The 18,165-nt window shown below is 42.6% G+C and overlaps 1 protein-coding gene across 1 annotated transcript in view; it reads right to left on the reverse strand.

Moving 5' to 3' along the window:
- Positions 1-18,165, reverse strand: part of PLCL2 (phospholipase C like 2) — a 184,456-nt gene that overhangs the window by 12,480 nt on the left and 153,811 nt on the right. The gene's annotated exons all lie outside the window — the stretch shown is intronic.

Here is an 18,165-nt window from a genome sequence, read left to right on the forward strand (position 1 = left end):
TACACAGGAAAAAAACTGACACATCCCTCTGTCATATCCTATCTCTGTCTATCTTAGAACTAAATTTATGACTCAGGAGGAAATATTCAACACTTTTAATGTGGGAAAGTTAGTGACTATTAGCAGCTCGGCAATGACAATATTCTGATTAAAATAGGGGTTTTCCAACACCTGTTTTTTTTCCTCAACTCCCCAGAATATGTAAAGAATTTTTTAAAAATACCAACTTTCACATTTCATTTAAATAAGGGATCATCATCATATGTCAAGTGGGAGTTTAAAAAAAAAAAAGAAGGATACAATTCATGTTGGGTAGAACGCTGGATTGCAAAGAATAGTTTAGAGAAAGTAGTTACAAGTAACACTTCAAGAAAGTCATTTATGGAGTCTTTACTCTCTATTTTCCAAACAACACATGTTTTATTAGTAAACTTAAAGGCTCGTTGTACCAATACTTGTGTTTTCTTATACATCTCAGGCAGAGGCGTAACTTGAAGCTTCTGTTACAGGGCCCCCAACTATAATGCTTTATTCATAGTACTGGGCTCCCTATATGGAAAAGGGAGGCCTCATGGCCCCCTAAGGCTCCTGGGCCCGGGTGCAACCACATCCCCTGCACCCTCTATAGTTACGCCAGTGATCTCAGGCTCTTTTTCAATTGTAATGATTCAATACAAATGTCTCAAAATATCTCGTGTGGGCTGGACCGTCGTTTTTCCTCCCGGTAGCCCTCTTAGAGGCCATGCTGTATGATCTAGACCCAGACATTCTGAATATTTGCCACATCTTGGGACTGCAGATCAAGAGGACTGTCAGAAGGCACGGACAAATGGAAAGGCTCATACACAGTCTGTATTTAATGAGGTTCTCTATACTGAAGCTTTGCAACTCACAAGTTAAACTGCAACTTTTTATTATTTGACGATTTCTGAACTATGTACTAATTCACAACTCTCCACCTACTAAGAGGACCGTTTTTAAGCTGCTGACATGAATGTTGTGGAACACACAAAAAAGAGAGCTCTAATGGGGAGAAAGGGAAGCTGATGGCAAAAAGTGGAGTTTATACTAAAGAGGAGTTACACAAAATTCTATTGCATGGATCCCGAATACAGTATTTGTTTAATCGGGGGCATGTCCCATTGGATCCCTGCAAAGCGGGATGTCTGTGGGGTGAAGCTTCAGCCAATAGCTGCAGAGCAGGAAGTCTGTGGGGTGAAACTTCAGCCAATTGCTGCAAAGCGGGATGTCTGTGGGGTGAAGCTTCAGCCAATAGCTGCAGAGCGGGAAGTCTGTGGAGTGAAGCTTTAGCCAATTGCTGCAAAGCGGGATGTGTGTGGGGTGAAGCTTCAGCCAATTGCTGCAAAGCGGGATGTGTGTGGGGTGAAGCTTCAGCCAATTGCTGCAAAGCGGGATGTGTGTGGGGTGAAGCTTCAGCCAATAGCTGCAGAGCGGGAAGTCTGTCGGATGAAGCTTCAGCCAATAGCTGCAGAGCGGGAAGTCTGTCGGATGAAGCTTCAGCCAATAGCTGCAGAGCGGGAAGTCTGTGGGGTGAAGCTTCAGCCAATAGCTGCAGAGCGGGAAGTCTGTGGGGTGAAGCTTCAGCCAATAGCTGCAGAGCGGGATGTCTGTGGGGTGAAGCTTTAGCAAACAGTTGAAGAGCAGGAAATCTGCACGGCCATATTCTAAAGCTTCACTTCAAAACCATTTAAACAGTGCACCTTTTTTTCAGGAAAACTACACTGAATATCACCTTTTTTTAAGCTTAAGCAAAGTCAAACAAACAAAAAATATCATTAGTTTATCCCGCAGTAAAACACTGTTCTACGGCATGGAGCCGTTCCATATGAGTGTACTGTAAGACGTCCGTAATACGGATCTGTAATACAGACGTGTTACAGATGACATCACAGCCGTACAACATCACTATATAATCATTGTTTGATCGGTATTTTGCAGTCTGTTACTGATCTGCATATGCCCAATAGAAAATAACCGTACTAAATGCAAATGCAGAAGCAAAAACTGAGAAAAAGCAGCACACGATGTGGTGTTAAAACACGGCTGTGAAAAATCTGGCCATGTAAATAGAGATACATAGATTTACAATAGCTCCGTATTACAGTTCGCAAAACACGGACCAAATATGGAGGAAAAATATGCCTGCCATCGCAGCACAGGACAAAAAAAAATACAATAAAAAAAATCGGGGCCTGACCTACCTTTTGGTGTTCCCTCGGAATGCCTCATATTGGCCATTGTTTTCAACAGAACCGGCACAGTACCGCACGGCATATGAGTGCGATGCAAGGTTTACCCATTGAAAAAAATGGGAAACACTCAGCGACCCTTTTAGCCGTGGCGAAGGAGCGCTACTTTTCTGAAGTGATACGAGGCAGTTTTAACATAAAACCGCCTCACATTCGTAGGGACATCGCACGTTGGTGAGCGCGATAGTTTCATGGCCTAAAGTCACACTTGTCCGTGTGAAATTAACCGAATAGTCTGGTACTATTTATTAAGCTTTTAGCGATTTCCTTTAGTGACAGATTATGCTTTATTATTATTTTCAATTTGGAGCTGTAGTTTATAAAAATAACCAACATACTGTATGTGAAGGAGGGATATGGCATCAAGCGGAAGAGTAAACGTATATCCACACCTGCAAGAAATCTTCTGCTTTTTAATGAGTGGTTGTACATGTGCCGATTCTTGGCCTGATGTGACTAGCGCCCATCGCCAAAGTTATGTTGATCGGCACTCCTTTAGATTTCTTCTTCATGGCCCAAGTATCACAGGAACGGGGATGAACTATTGTGACTACGACCATTACTCACCATACTGCCATCACTGGTCAATGTTCACATGGAGAGATCCCTAGCTGACCAGTGAGCATTTTTTACGCTTGCATGAACGAACTGATTGTTTGTTGGCTTATGGTTCGCAGTTTAACAGTTTAGGGGCCTCGTGTGGTGCAGATTGTTAGGGCAGCAGTATGCAATCCTAAACGCTCACTCACAACCTGAAGGTTCCTTCGGAATGCCTGAAGGTTGTGAGTTCAATCCCCAATTGGTTCAGGTAGCCGGCTCAAGGTTGACTCAGCCTTCCATCTTTCCGAAGTCGGTAAAATGAGTACCCAGCTTGCTGGGGGATAATTAACAATTTACCTGAAAGCGCTGCGGAATAAGTTGGCGCTATACAAATAACAAGTCCCTCCTCCTAACATGGCTCAATGATCATGCAATAGAGCATTCGGCTGACTCTTCTTTTGCCTGATCATTGGGCCATATAAAAGGCCTTTGAAAAGTGCCCTATAAACTTCTTCAGGAGTTTTAAAGTGCCTGACTAGCTCCAGTAAATCTCCCATTTCACCAAATACATGAAAAGTCCATTAATCTGTATTATGCACTTGGTGTCAATCTGACTTCCTCCTCTTGAGCAGCAGAGGACATTTTCTCTAATGGTTTTATTTGCAGTCTGTACTCTGGATATGGTAAAGGGTTCACCCCATTTCCTTTACTAGCATACGTATTTCTCCTCCCATACAACAATGTGTGCTGCAGACTTGGATCTAACAGACGGAGAGATATTTTAATGAGCGGCATGAAGTATTCGGCTGCTGGCCTTCTCACTTCCTTTTCCGCGTTTTGTGTCTCAACAAATGTTGCCAGATCAGATATGCGGCGTGCATGTAATGTGCGGCACGTGTTTAAACAAGCTCCTTCTATATGCTACAGCTGCAAGTTGTAAAATAACCCAACCATGTGGCTCAATGAGAACAACACAAGTTACAAAATAAGAGCTGCACCTATAATAAACCCTTCATGCCCCTATTACAGCTGATTTAGTATAAGGGGTCACACAAATTAATTGGCAACAACTGGGGATGGGGTAGATTTCAAAGTGCATTTCATCCCTAATGGCCCTTATACAAGGAAGCGAATCCATATATATGTCAATATGGGAATGTGGCAGCATTTTATATGCAGAGTGTGCACAAAAATTATTGCAAATCAGGCCAGGTGATCGCCTCGAACTCTGCTTTCTACATTTTTAGACTGGATACACTGCTATAGGTCATCCCGTTGTGCCTGCAATATGGTGCCATTTTAGAAAATACTCAAGTCTAGGAAAATGTTTCTATGGAAAAACATCATCTCCGTTTTATAGGCCCCCCCGCTGGACGAAGCTAAAAGCATAATGTGTGCGTCGGGGCACAGGGATTTCCATACCCTTGGTTACGTGATAACACTTTATTATGTGCATGATGTTGAGCTCGGTTGCGCCACTCGAGGGTTGATATGAGCATGTGTGACCTTGTTTATGTATTTCCCTATGTATTGATGCTGCATCTCCTACATATTCTGATTTTTTTTTAATGTTTTTATTATACAGTGGTGCCTTGGGTTAAGAGTTTAATTCATTCCGTGACGGAGCTCTTAACCCAAAACAATCGTAAGTCAAATCAATTTTTCCCATGGAAATGAATGGAAAAGCCATTAATCCGTTCCGGATCGCGAAGCTCTCCCACTGATTTCAATGGAATGGCGTTGGAAGCAATAGGATGCTGGCACCCCCACAGTGATTTTCGGGAAGGGCTTTAAATATAAGCCCTTCCCTAAAAAACGTCCCTAGCTGTAGTAAAAAATAAAAATATATATATATACACTCACCTGTCTGCCGGGGCTCAGGCGTGTCTAGCCGACGCTTGTTCTCCTTGCACTGCTCTGAAGCTTTTTAGCAGGTGGGGATTAAAAATTCAGGGAGAACAAGCGGCGGCTAGACACGCCTGAGCCCCGGCAGACAGGTGAGTATATACTTTTTTTACTACAGCTAGGGATGATTTTTTAAGGGAAGGGATTTTATTTAAAGCACTTCACCGAAAATTACTGCAGGGGTTGCTGGCAGGTCATTGCTTTCAATGGGGCCACCGGCAGCGGCATACCCATTGAAAGCAAGGCTTGTAACCTAGGTTTTTGCTCTTAAATCAGAGCAAAAATTTGGGAGAGAGCCTGCTCTCAAGTCAAAAAGCTTGTAAGCTTGTAAGCTGAGGCACTCTTAACCCATGGTATCACTGTATATGTAATTTTTCAAAAAAACTTTTTATTTCAAAAAAATTTTTTAATGATAATTTCTGCAGTCCAGTCTTGGGGGTTTCAATGGCATATGGTTTCCCAAGTTGGTGGGGAAAACTGCCACCCAAATGGGGCAAAATCACTTTCACACAATGCAGAGATGTCACACTATAGTAACCGAAGGCCCTTTTACACGAAACGATTATTAAAAAAAATTTGATTAAAAGAGTGAAAATGAACAACAGTCGTTCAGTGTAAATGCAGCCAACGATCAAACGATGAATGATAAATCATTCACTTTTCCTTCATTTTATGCAGATATAAAAATCATCGTTGTCTCATTCACTTATCGTTTGGTTTGAATACAGCTCGTTCAGTCGTTGTCAGTCACTCATACAGCGAATGTGAAAAACTGAGCAATTTCTCATTTGAATGAGCCAACAGTGTATCAGCCTATCAGCCTGTATAAACAGGCTCCCCGAGCAACCTCAGCATTGTTCGCTCGTTCAAACGAGAAATCGGCAGGTTAAATGGCCCTAAAACGTTATGTAATCCCGTTCACTATTGTGTGACATCTATGCACTGTAGCAATTCCCATTTCGAGGCAAAACTGCCACACGTGACTATTTCAAGGTAATAAGCACCCAATCCTCCTTACTAGCCTATGATCCCAGGCTTGTGGACTAATCAATGTGGAATCCACTTATGGTTCTGAAATCCACGGTAACATTTGCACCCACGGTATGTGAACCGATTCTGTCATGCTTGGACTACACTTTCGCACACATCACTTTTGCTGTAGAATCTGCACTGAAAATCTGAAGCAAATTTGCAATCATAACCACCATTAGTACCAACCTGCGTGGGGCAAGAAAGATCAAAGAACAGAGATAAGACTTAAAATAACAACTACTCCAGGCTGGGCAGATACCTAGTCCAAACCCCGAGGGAGCGGTTCTTTTCTCTTTGATGTTTTTTTAGAATTCTTGTGTCATATTTTGCCCCCTCAGGTAAGGCACCAGGCATAAAAGTGTATTAGAGTTACAAAGTGTTCCTTTAAAATACCTAAAACATAAAAGTATCATGATGTACCAGCAAATTACAAAAAAAAAAAGTTAGAATACAAAAATTAAGAAATCATTAAATGTTAATAATTAAATACTAGAGTTAACTATAGTTTAGTATATAATATGATAATTAAAGTTTTGTTTATGTAACCCTTGTATCATGTGTTCTGTTAAAAATTAAAAAAAAACCTAACATTTAGGATGTACAGTGAAAAAACAAACATATATTTTTGTAAATAAGTGTTAATAAAATACATGCCTGAGGCTGTTAAACAGCCGCAACATCATTTTATGCAGTGACTTCTTTGCCGTATAGATTTATAGCGCAGCGGTGTGGTTCGACCCTATTTATATTAACGGCATAGTTTCTAAGCAGTTCTACTGAGGATCAAACAGGGTCCTGCAGTGAAGAAAACTATCCAGCTCACAAGAGAGGTCTCCTTGGGTTATTTCATCGCCGTGGCTTAGAAAGAAATGAATGGTTTTTGCCTTTATAGGTTGCCGAGGACTATGTCTGCATGTATCAAGTCAATTAACCTGGATGACAGGAAGGGCTCACCTGGAATCTTACTTCCGAATCTATTCATTGTATACATTATTGCCATACTTCCTTCTAGAAAGTAACTTGGAGCCTATAAACACAACACTAGATCTTGGACTACGTTGCTATCCTCCTGATGACCACATTCTGCTTTGCATTGCGATATTTCGATAAAAAAAAGAATCTAACATTATAAAAGAACCTAAGAAAACCACCACATTTTTTTTAACGAAAGTCAATAACAGTAACAGTGGACATGGAATGGTAGTACTCATTTTTTGCAGTCTACAGGTGCCCATACACCTTCAATAACTGTTGGCCAACAGTTATTCCTCACAGCTCCTCCATATACAGGAGAGCTCCGCTCGGCCAAGTGTTCATGTGTATTCAATAGAGAGAGTGGAGAAAGCCGCAACCACATATTATGCTACACTAGCTGTTATAGCCAGCTTTGCCCGAGTTAATGATACAGGTGTTTATGTGTTATGCGCAGTGAAAATTTTATGAAGTCGTGGTTACTTTAGAGGAACAGAGGAAAAAAATATGTATACACATAGAGCAGCGTTAGATTCTCCTCAGGCTGCATGTACCGATGTCCTTCTGCAGAATGTGCCACCCCTCCCACTCAGAACCTAAAGAGTGCTCGTGCCAAATTTTACGCTTGTACGACACTGGGAAGTTACATTATATAGGGGTGCACTTACTTTTGCAATTAGCATTGAAAAAATCGAGTTGTGACCCCGTTACTTTTCTTATTTAGGACCTAAATAATGGTTGTGCCCAATTTCACACTTGTACGACATTGAGAAGTTGCATAACATAGGGTTGGCAATACGTTTGTGCTTAGCATTGAATAATTGAGCTATGATCCCTTTACTTTTCCTATTTAGGACCCAAGGAATGATCCTGCCAAATTTCATGTTTGTACAACATCAGGAAGTTAGAGAATTAGATTTGGTACATTACACAGGAGTGCCAATTCTTTTGCACTTAGCATTGAATAATCGAGTTGTGACCCCTTTACTTTTCCTATTTAGGATCAAAAGAATTTTTCATGTTTGTACGACACTGGAAAGTTAGAGGATTAGTGAAGACGTCATGCAGTGAGATCCTGCAAAGAGACTGAAGGCTATGTGAGTGTAGTAACAAATTTAACCACTTCCTCTCGCTGCAGCTAGAGTTAGCAGCACAGATTATAATGGTGGCGATTGGGACAGCTATGGCTCCCCCACTAGAGCCTGACCCCTGGGGTGGCCACCACAATCGTCCCTATTATAATCGGCAATGGGCTAAATCAAACTGAATTTTTGGCCCAGTAGACTCATTTGTCCATATTTGCAACCATTTCTAATTGTAAATGTTATTTTTGATGTAACAAGCTTGACAAGACTTTCAATGCACTTTTAGGAGGAGTCCATCATCCTTTTAATAGCGAAATGGGCAATTATATGATGTTGAATCAATTCAAAACTAGGTGGAAAACCGAGCCCAAAGAATATTAAAATATGAGGGAATCGTCTCTCCTGACATGTCTGATTCAGTATATAATCGGGAAATGACAATCGGACAGCATCTTTTCTTGTAACTCTGCATTGGGCTGTTCTTCTGTTACTTCCACTAGAAGTCTATCAACAAATCTGATACAGTCTAATCAATACTACCAGGGCTAGACTGTGTAGGAGCATGCTCCTTTGACAATGGGGATGGTGACACCCAGTTAATTCATGAATTTGTAGGCGGAACCACACCGAGCAATAAGAAAAGATGCTCCACAGCATAAGGGATGATTTACTGACCACTGGAACCCCTACTGATCCTGAGATTTCAGCCCCATCATGTCTCCAAGTGTTGGTAGCACAGTACATTCAAGTGCACCTCTGCTTCCGTCATTTCAACGGGGCTGCCAGAGATAGCCAAGCTCAAGTTCTTGGCCATCTCTGGTGGTCCTATTGAATTGAATATAGTACACATGTCCTCCCCTCCCCACACTTTGGAACACATTAGGGATGAAATAGTGGGATTGCTGGTGGTCACGCCAGTTGGACCCCCACCAATCAGCCAATTATCCCCTATCCTGTCATGAGACTTTTCCTTTATTGAATATATACGCACCAGTGTTTAGAGTAGCTGCAAATGCACTAGTCTGTCCAGGAAGCAGGATTAGCAGAGGTGATGCACCGAGGACATTGAAAGTAGAAGTTTTATGACAACCTTATTTAGGCTACATTAATTAAAGGGATTGTCTAGTTACTTTCTTAAAATGTAATGGCAGGTGCAGCTGTCAGAGAATAATAAATCAAACAGTTCTGACCCATCCCCAGAGATCCAGCCCGGTAGGCCTGCTGTTCACCCAATTTTTTAATGACAGTGGAAGTCAGGTGACCATTGCCTGCCAATCAGAGGCTGCAGTGTCACCTTTCAAAACTCCTGCCATCATGGAACCCAAGATGGGAGCACTGCTGCCAGGAGAAAGAGCGGTGACGCTGTGGCTTCCGACTGGCAGGCGACAGTCACTTGACTTTTGCTGTCAACAGAGATCGGCTGAACAGTGGGGCTGCAGCACTGGATCACCGGAGTCTCGGACTTTTCAAAAATTTTATGGCAGGTGCAGCTGTCAGAAAATAACAAGACAGCCCTTGTAAGCTAAGGGGCTGACTGGTTACATAAGCTAAGTCAAGCAAGGACATGTAATGTTTGTAACTTATTTTCTTGGAAAAATAGTCGGGTTGATCACATGGGTGATTGCATTGTCTTTTTTTGTAATCTTTACTATCCTCCATCAATCAGCCACAGCTACTACAATTATTCTCCATGCTCGTTTCAGTATAATATTATGGTTCCCAAAGGCATATTCACTCCAGCTCTAATCACCCTTATCTGTTGCCAACTTCAATTCTAACATCAAACCGACTTCCTAGAGAAGCGTTAGACAACACATACAACCCAATCTTACAGCCCTGTAAAATCTCCTGATAACATCACAAACAGCACATTAAAGATAAAAAACTAAATGACACAGACAGCACGGTCTAACCAATATGTACACAGACCATAAATGGAACGCAGGTTTAACCCTGTTATATTGGTGCAAATGATAAAGTGTCTATTAAAGCGAATCTCTGGGCTCACCCTGGTTATGGACAAAATTCCAGAGAGAGTGTAGGGGAAGGCGTACTCTACCTGCAGTTATTCTTCATAGTCATCCATCCCATCTGCTAGTTTGTCCATCCAAGATGGCTGATGAAATCTTCAGGCTACCTATTCTCCATAGTGCATTGGTTGTGTTAGACTACTTATGCACTATAACTGCTCTCTGATTGTCCAGAACAGCTCATGTGATCAGCACTGGCCAATCAGAAAGGAATGCAGAGTGTACATTAGGCAAGTTAGAAAATTGCTGTGGCCATTTTGGATAGTCAAAAATGGGGCCCAGAACTGGTAGGCTGGGAGGGCGGCAGAAAAGAACGTCTCCAGGTAATATAACCCCAAACCACTCTTGTCCTGGGATGGAATTTTGTTATTTTAGAGAGGATAGTCAAAGTTATGGAACATTGGTGGGATGTTAGGAATCAAAAAGCCATTTACTAAAAGGCTACATAGTAGCATTAAAGGTCATCAGTTTCAGCAGGATTGGAGGGGGGTCTTTTTTTTCCAGTTCTTACCCATCCACTGGATAAGTGAAAACTAATAAACAGGTTGGGGTCTGACTGTTGGGACCCCCACTGATCGCGAAAACAAGGGTCCCATTTTCCCCACTTCTGGTCACCGCTGTATCTCTGCTCTGACCAGAGAGAATTAAGTGCTGGCCGCACATATGCGTTGACACTCCGTTCATTTCAATGAGGCTGATTGAAATACCTGGTAGCACTCAGCAGTTTCCGTCAGCCGCATTGAAATGAACAAAGCGGAACGGCGCATGCCCGGCCAGCACTTAATTCACCCTGGTCAGAGCAGAGATTGTGTGGTCCCAGCAGTTGGACTCCTCTCTATCAGTTTTCACTTATGCAGTGGATGGGTGAAAGAATGACCCCTCTCCGAAATACCCCCTTTAAAAGTATGCAACCAGAATTGAAGTTGAGTAGTACTGATACAATTGTAAGTTATAAAGCAGTTTATTCTGATTGATCGAAAACTGCTTGAGAAACCTCATCAGTCATCAATGCAAGATGTGGAAACCAAGCCTACAGGGCAGGATGAGGGGTAGGTAGAGAAGGTGGCCACCTCGGGCACATCTCGGGCTTTATGAATGGTTTGACACAACCATACGTGGAATGGAAAAATCTTCACAAGAGCAGATAGTGAATGAAGTCCGATATCTTCCATGTACATTCCTGGCAGTGACGGTAGTCTTTATTGCATAAAGGTCGGTGCCAAGTCTTGAAGTCCCTGAAGTCTGGGAAAGGCCGACAAAGTGTTTATTTAATAACCTCTCATTATTTTACAGAGACACAGAGTTTGTATCAAATTTCCAAATCCATTATGTAATGTTCCAAACCCTTCCTCCTTCTTATTCATGTAAACACGACTTACGTAACCGCAGCTGAGAGATTAAAGAGGAAGGAAGAGATGGAGAGTCAATTAGGTCATCGATTTCTGCATAATTCTAATAACTAGTCCTGCAAGAAATACTTAAGGGATTAATCACATTTCCTATTAAGTGATCTTTAGTAGCCATCTGACGACCTGTAATGCTGGCCCACATGTTACATTAGAGAGTCACGCCGATCACTTCCAATTACACTGTCCCAGTATGGATGGCAATCAACTGACCGTTGTATTCACATCGTATTCACTATCTGCAAGTACACAATCATCAGCTCTATTACGAGTTCCAGAAAAGTAGACCTGGATGCTTGCGGCAATCATTCAGTAAATGGATGTGGATGCACATGTGTATAGCAAGATGACTAATACTGGGTATGAAATAATGGATGGTCAGTATAACGCTGACGTTTGGCAGTACATCAAGCATAGCCGTGGCAGCGCATACCTCCAAGAAAGACGAATCTTTTCACAAACAAAGCTTACACGGTTTCTTTTTATTTGGAGAGCACTCTGTCAGCATTTCTTAACCTAAGCCTAGTACTCCTTAGTCAAAGAAATTACAACTAAGTACCCCCTAAGTTACGGTCCACCACCATCTTAAATCAATGTACCCAACTGTCAGTATATTACACGGTGATGCTGCCAGCAGCGCAAATACATGCCTCAGGGCTCCTGCACACCGGCAAGAGTGATATCTGGATGTGATTGACACCCCGATATCGCTCTCGCAATCCTTCTGGAAGCCCTGGATGCAAAGGCGTTTCCGCAGGGAAGCAGCCTCCCATCCCAGCAGGGCTGAAGGAATCTCCTGCTGTGGCTGTCACAGCCAAGGCAGGAGATAGTGATCTTCTCCCATTGACTGCAATGGGGCCAGCAGCAGCATTGCCAGCTCCATTGAGGGGACTCCCCGTGGTGGGTATTTTCAGGGGGGCTTAAAATAAAAGCATCCACATCCCCCGAAAATAATAAAAAAAAACACATCCCCTAAAAGCGCTGCCTCTGATTGGCTGAGTGCTGTGACCAAACAAAGGCAGCATTCATACAGCTGTGCGCTGCCTCAGATTTTTTTTTTGTTTCAACAGTCGTGTATTATTTTCGGAGGGGGGGGAGAGTTGCTTATATTTCAAGCCCCCAACCTCCCCCCCCCCTGAAAATCCCTGCCATGGGAAGTACCCTGCCAATCGTGAGCATCTCCCATTCATTTCAGTGGGGCTGCCGCTGCTGCCGCCGGCCCTATTGACATAAATGGGCAAGATCGCAAAAAGAATAGACATGCCACGATTTTGTTTTAACGCTGCATCGCACGCGTTAAAGCGTCGCACATGTGCATGGAGCCATTTGAAGCCATTGGCTTCATAATTTTGCGATTTCTTGCAGCGCTGGGAAATCGTGCGATTCCCTTGCCAGTGTGAAGCCACGCTAAAACAATCACAAGTGATTGTAGCAAAGTGCAAAACTCAACATATAAAGTCACTATCAGTCAATGTGGAGGTTCACATGGTTCCCCCAATTTGTACCGCCATATCACAAGTGGCATTTCAGGCAGAGCAGTAATCCTCACCAAACTTGACTTCCCTCCAATCGGTCAGATACTGGTTAGCTTACTAGTTCCAAACCATAAACCAGTAAGCTAAGCAGAATGTCCTTTACTTTATTTTGAAACCTAATGAAATAAAGCTTTGGTTTATATTTTTCACTAGACCAAGTGCTGGATTTTTCTACTTTGAGCCCAGCACCCCCATGTCATGCCTACTCAATACCCCAATACAGTGTTTGATTAATACTTCCCAATTAACGACGCAATTTAGTGTCCAATGAATGCCATATGCTGCCGGTGCTCATTTAATGCCAGTATCCACAATACAAAGAGTGCAACTTTGTCATTGTCAATTAATCTGTCCACACATCACAATTAATGCCGCTACCCACGGTGCTAAATATGCCACCACTTACAATGAATGCCGTCACCAACTTTGAGTACAACCCATGCCACCATTCATCGCCAGTACAACTCATGCTGCCACCTATCCTTCATGTGCAGCACAATAAATCTCCAGAAGATAGCATAAATGTTTGATCAATGGGTGTCTAACACTGGGACACCACTAACTGTCAGAACAGGGGGGTTCATTAACCATTTCACTACACATGTACATGGTAATCCTCTGAAGTCAAAGAGGAGTGAGGCATATACATGCTCAACTCCCTATTCATGCACGTGAAAGGCGTCACTGTTGGTGGATATCCCAGCAATCAGACCTTAAAGGGGTTGTCCAAATTGTAAGACCTCAGGACAACCCCTTCCCCATGCATTAAAATAAAGGGCGATATACTCACCTCTCCCTTTGTGTAACACGATGGTACTTGGTCCCCCCCACTCTGGTCTCTGTTGACCGCTACAGTCCCAACCAGTTTACGACTACAACCAATACCAGAGCTCAGTGATCGATCGCTGAGCTCTGTTATTGGCTGCAGCCCATAAGTCAGATGGGACTGCGGCTGAAAACACAGAGCGGAGCAGAGGACTGAGCACCGGTGCGGGACACAGCGGGAGAGGGGAGAGGTGAGCATGCCACCATTTGTTATTTTAATTCACGGGGAAGGGGTTTTCGGAGTTCTTACAACTCGGACAACCTCTTTAAAGGGAAGCTGTCAGCACTTATGCAAACCATAACTTAGTTTTTGGTTTCCGAAGAGCCCAAGGATGTAGTTTTTATACTAACCCGGCTCCCCATTCCTGCAATGTCATCAGTGGAAGTCGGCGCCAAGGACTGCAGCTAAGTGTGCACACTCCTATAGAGTAACAGTGTGTGTGCGCATGCGCAGCGGACTCACCTCTACAGGCTGCCCACACAGGTCTCCACAGGAGTGCGTATGCAGAGATGAGTCCTTTGCGCAGACTTCCACAGGTGACGGCGTGTGAACGGGAAGTCGGGTAAGTATAAAATCTACATCCCCAGGCTCCTCAGAACCTGCCCTATGAGCACCATAACGTAGCTTATGTAGGAGGTAACAGGTTCCCTTCAAATGTCTATGGCAGGAAAACCGCTTTAACGCCTCATAAAAATCAGTGTTACGCAAATTCACACGGTCTTTTCATCAAGCCATTACTATGGTTTTACAAAGATCACACCAGAAAATGGTGACAAGTGTATAAAGTATTAACGCTGATTTTTATATGAGGCATATCCAAGAGTACAAACCTTCACACATCCGAATACATACACAGCTGTATACATATATACACAGACACTGCCTGCATCACAAGTCCACTGCAACTTAGGCCGGCGTCTCACAGGCATATTTTGCGTGCAATACGCAGTGAATAGAATCCATTGGTTTCAATGTCTGTATACTGAGCGTCTCTTCCTCACAGGGAACAACAATTAGTAATGGTTTTAGTGCCGTTTCCGTTGTCTTCGCTCATGCAGCTCATGTGGACCGAAATATATTATACGAAGGAAAATGGAATTTTGTAGTTCTGCACGATGTATAAAACACGGTAAAACCCTATTGTGGGAATTACCGCGCGCCAACTCATCTTCCAGTCTTGTGCCATCTCCAGTTCAACATTCATTCTTGTACTTTGATCTACCAGCACATATTTTTCTAAAAAGTGTTTCTATAATAAAGCAAAGGCTTAAAAAGAAACTATTAACCCCTTAAGGACACGGCCTATTTTGGTGTTGTGGACCAAACGATTTTTGGTATTTTTTCAACTCCATTTTTCAAAAGCCATAACTTCTTTATTTTTTAGTCGATGCGGCCGTATAAGGGCTTGTTTTTTGCGTGGCGAACTGTAGTTTTTATTAGTGCCATTTTGGGGTACATAGACGACATTGTAACTTTTATTATTTTTTATTATGATCGTGGGTGGAGAAAAAACGCATCAATTCTGCCATAGATTTTTTTTTTAGAGCGTTAATTATGGAGCATAAATGACGCAATAAATTTTTTTCTGCGGGTCGGTACGGTTACAACGATACCAAAATTCTTATATTTTTTTAGGTTTTTCCACTTTTCCACAATAAAAACCCTTTTTTTGGAAATTATTATTTTTTTCTAAACTCGCTGCATTCAAAGTGCTATAACTTTTTTATTTTTCCATGGACTGAGCTCTTTGAGGGCTTATTTTTTGTGAGACGAGCTGTAGTTTTTATTGGTACCATTTTGGGGTACACACGTTTTTTAAAATCATTTTTATTGCGTTTTTTGGGAGGCAAAACGCTAAAAATTAGCATTTTGCCTCAGTTTTTAAGCATTTTTTTAACGCTTTTTGCCGTGCAGGATAAAAAGCATGTTCAATTTATTGTATGCATCGTTACGGATGAGTCAATACCAAATATGTGGTATTTTATGTTAATATGAGAAAAAGCATAAAAAAAGTTTTTTTAAAACTTTTTTTACATTTTTATTTTTTGTACTTTATTTAGCTCTTATTTTTACACCATTTGTGTCCCTCTGAAAGGCTTACACAGCAGGACTGCAGATCGCTACGATAAGGCATGGCAGGACTTGTCTCCTGCCATGCCTTATTGCTTACTATAGCAATCACAGGTTATGGCAATACAGGACGTCGGTATCTGGCATGCTGTTGCCATAGCAACCAGCCGGGCTTTCACAATGTTATTGCGAGAGCCGGCTGGAGTCACAGAGGGAGTGAGCTCCCTCTGTGAACCCTTTCCCTGACGCAATCTACTTAGATTGCGGCAGGGAAGAGGTTAACAGCGGGGGGCGCATCTCCGATGCCCCCTGCTGTCGCAGGGGGACGCCGACTACTAGTGACAGCCAGCTCCCGCTGCGGGATAGCACAAGATCTGCTATGATCTCGCGCTATCCCTATGACGTAAGGGTACATCATTTTGCGGGAAGTACCAGCCTGCCATGACGTACCCTTACGTCATGGGGAGGGAAGGGATTAAGTCTGCTGTGACTACCTTCCACCTTGATAGCACAAAACTGTTGGCAGTAGTGGGGAAAGCCAACAATTTACTCTAAACCTTAGGAAATATGTGTTAAATAAACTCAAAGTGAGTGTTCAACTTTGAATAACATTTAGTTTTGTATCTGAATAGGGGATTATCTATTTTATATCTATCTAATATGTTAACACATCAGCCTGATATGGTGCGGCTGGTTATAAAAACAACACTGCCGTCATGTGTAACTACATGCCACGCCTCACATTCACTCATCATCACCATAGCGTCTACAAGGTGGAGAAGTAGCCAGCTTCACACCCCTAGGAAAGTTGTCTAAAAGAAAACCTGTCTTTATTACCCATGGCAACCAATTGCAGCGCAGCTTTCATTTCCTATGCTGCGGAGGTAAAATGAAAGCTGCGCTGTGATTGGTAACAAAGATTTTCTTGTAGAACACTTTCCTAAGAGTGTGGTGCCGGGGTAATTTTCTGTGGCCCATCCTGTACAACAAACCTCACTGCAATGTTGTTTACCAGGAAATATTTTAATTAGATGATCTAAGAATAAACGAAAACCCCAAGGAGACGTTTGAAAAATTCCAACCGTGTCTATAAAAGTAGTCCAGTGAGGCAACACAAAAAGGGACTTCACACTGTTGGTTAGTCCTGAGTATTCTGTGTATTCGATATAGCTGAAGCCTTTACATTATAATATCCCTAATTCCACTGAATTACTTCCCTGAGCCTAGAGATGGGCTTTCTACTAGTGTATGTAATTATATATCTCATATATATCTTATCTATCTACCTACACACAGATGTTCCCTCTAATGAAGCCTATGGAAAGCCAGGATTATCATTTAACTTTATGAAGGGGAAGTAATCGGGGTACTTCTGCTAGTTTTTTGGTGTCAAAAAGTTGCACATTTTGGCACACTTTTTTTGGCGCAAAAATGTCTGACTTTTGTATTTTAAAACCACACTTACCAGTCCACCCCCCCCCAAAAAAACTGACAACAGTGGAACTGTTATGCTGTTAACCCTTGTTATGCTGTGATTGCTGTCTATTAAAGGGGTTGTCCCGCGAAACAAAGTGGGGGTATACACTTCTGTATGGCCATATTAATGTACTTTGTAATGTACATTATGCATTAATTATGAGCCATACAGAAGTTATTCACTTACCTGCTCCCTTGCTGGCGTCCCCGTCTCCATGGTGCCGTCTAATTTTCAGCGTCTAATTGCCCGATTAGACGCACTTGCGCAGTCCTGTCTTCTTCTTTTCTGAATGGGGCCGCTCGTGCCGGAGAGCGGCTCCGTCACGTGCCGATTCCAGCCAATCAGGAGGCTCGAATCGGCAATGGACCGCGCAGAAGACCTGCGGTCCACCGAGGGTGAAGATCCCGGCGGCCATCTTCACAAGGTAAGTCAGAAGTCGCCGGAGCGCGGGGATTCGGGTAAGTACTGGACGGCTTGTTTTTTTTTAATGCCTGCATCGGGTTTGTCTCGTGCCAAATGGGGGGGGCTATTGAAAAAAAAAAAAAACCGTTTCGGCGCGGGACAACCCCTTTAAGGGATGGCCCTGGGTATAATAAAACTCCCGAGGAGTTTCATAAACTAATCACTGAAAGTATATTTTTTCCCAATAAACTCCTTAGGACTTAACCGTATCACCTGGGTCTGAGGCAGTAGCAGCACTCATTTTTTTCCAATGGCTTTATGTACTGCATTATGGACATGCGTATGTGAGCAATCGAAAAAAAACTACAGCGGCGCCTCGAGGACCACATCTTACTTTTTAACACCAAGACTTCATAAGACCAGAGAATCTAATATATCAAAGATGTGAGAGGTTTACGCCTTACCAAGTTCTGTTGCCTGTAAGGGTACATAATCTACTCATCCAAATGCTGTTTCATGCGTCAAGGCTTGTGTTTCAATTATGACCTAATATTCTATATTGTGCAATATATCCAATGTAACAAAACATAGTAATCAATAGAAGTCTATATAATA

Source organism: Eleutherodactylus coqui, chromosome 12, assembly GCF_035609145.1.
Source record: "Eleutherodactylus coqui strain aEleCoq1 chromosome 12, aEleCoq1.hap1, whole genome shotgun sequence".
NCBI lineage: Eukaryota > Metazoa > Chordata > Amphibia > Anura > Eleutherodactylidae > Eleutherodactylus > Eleutherodactylus coqui.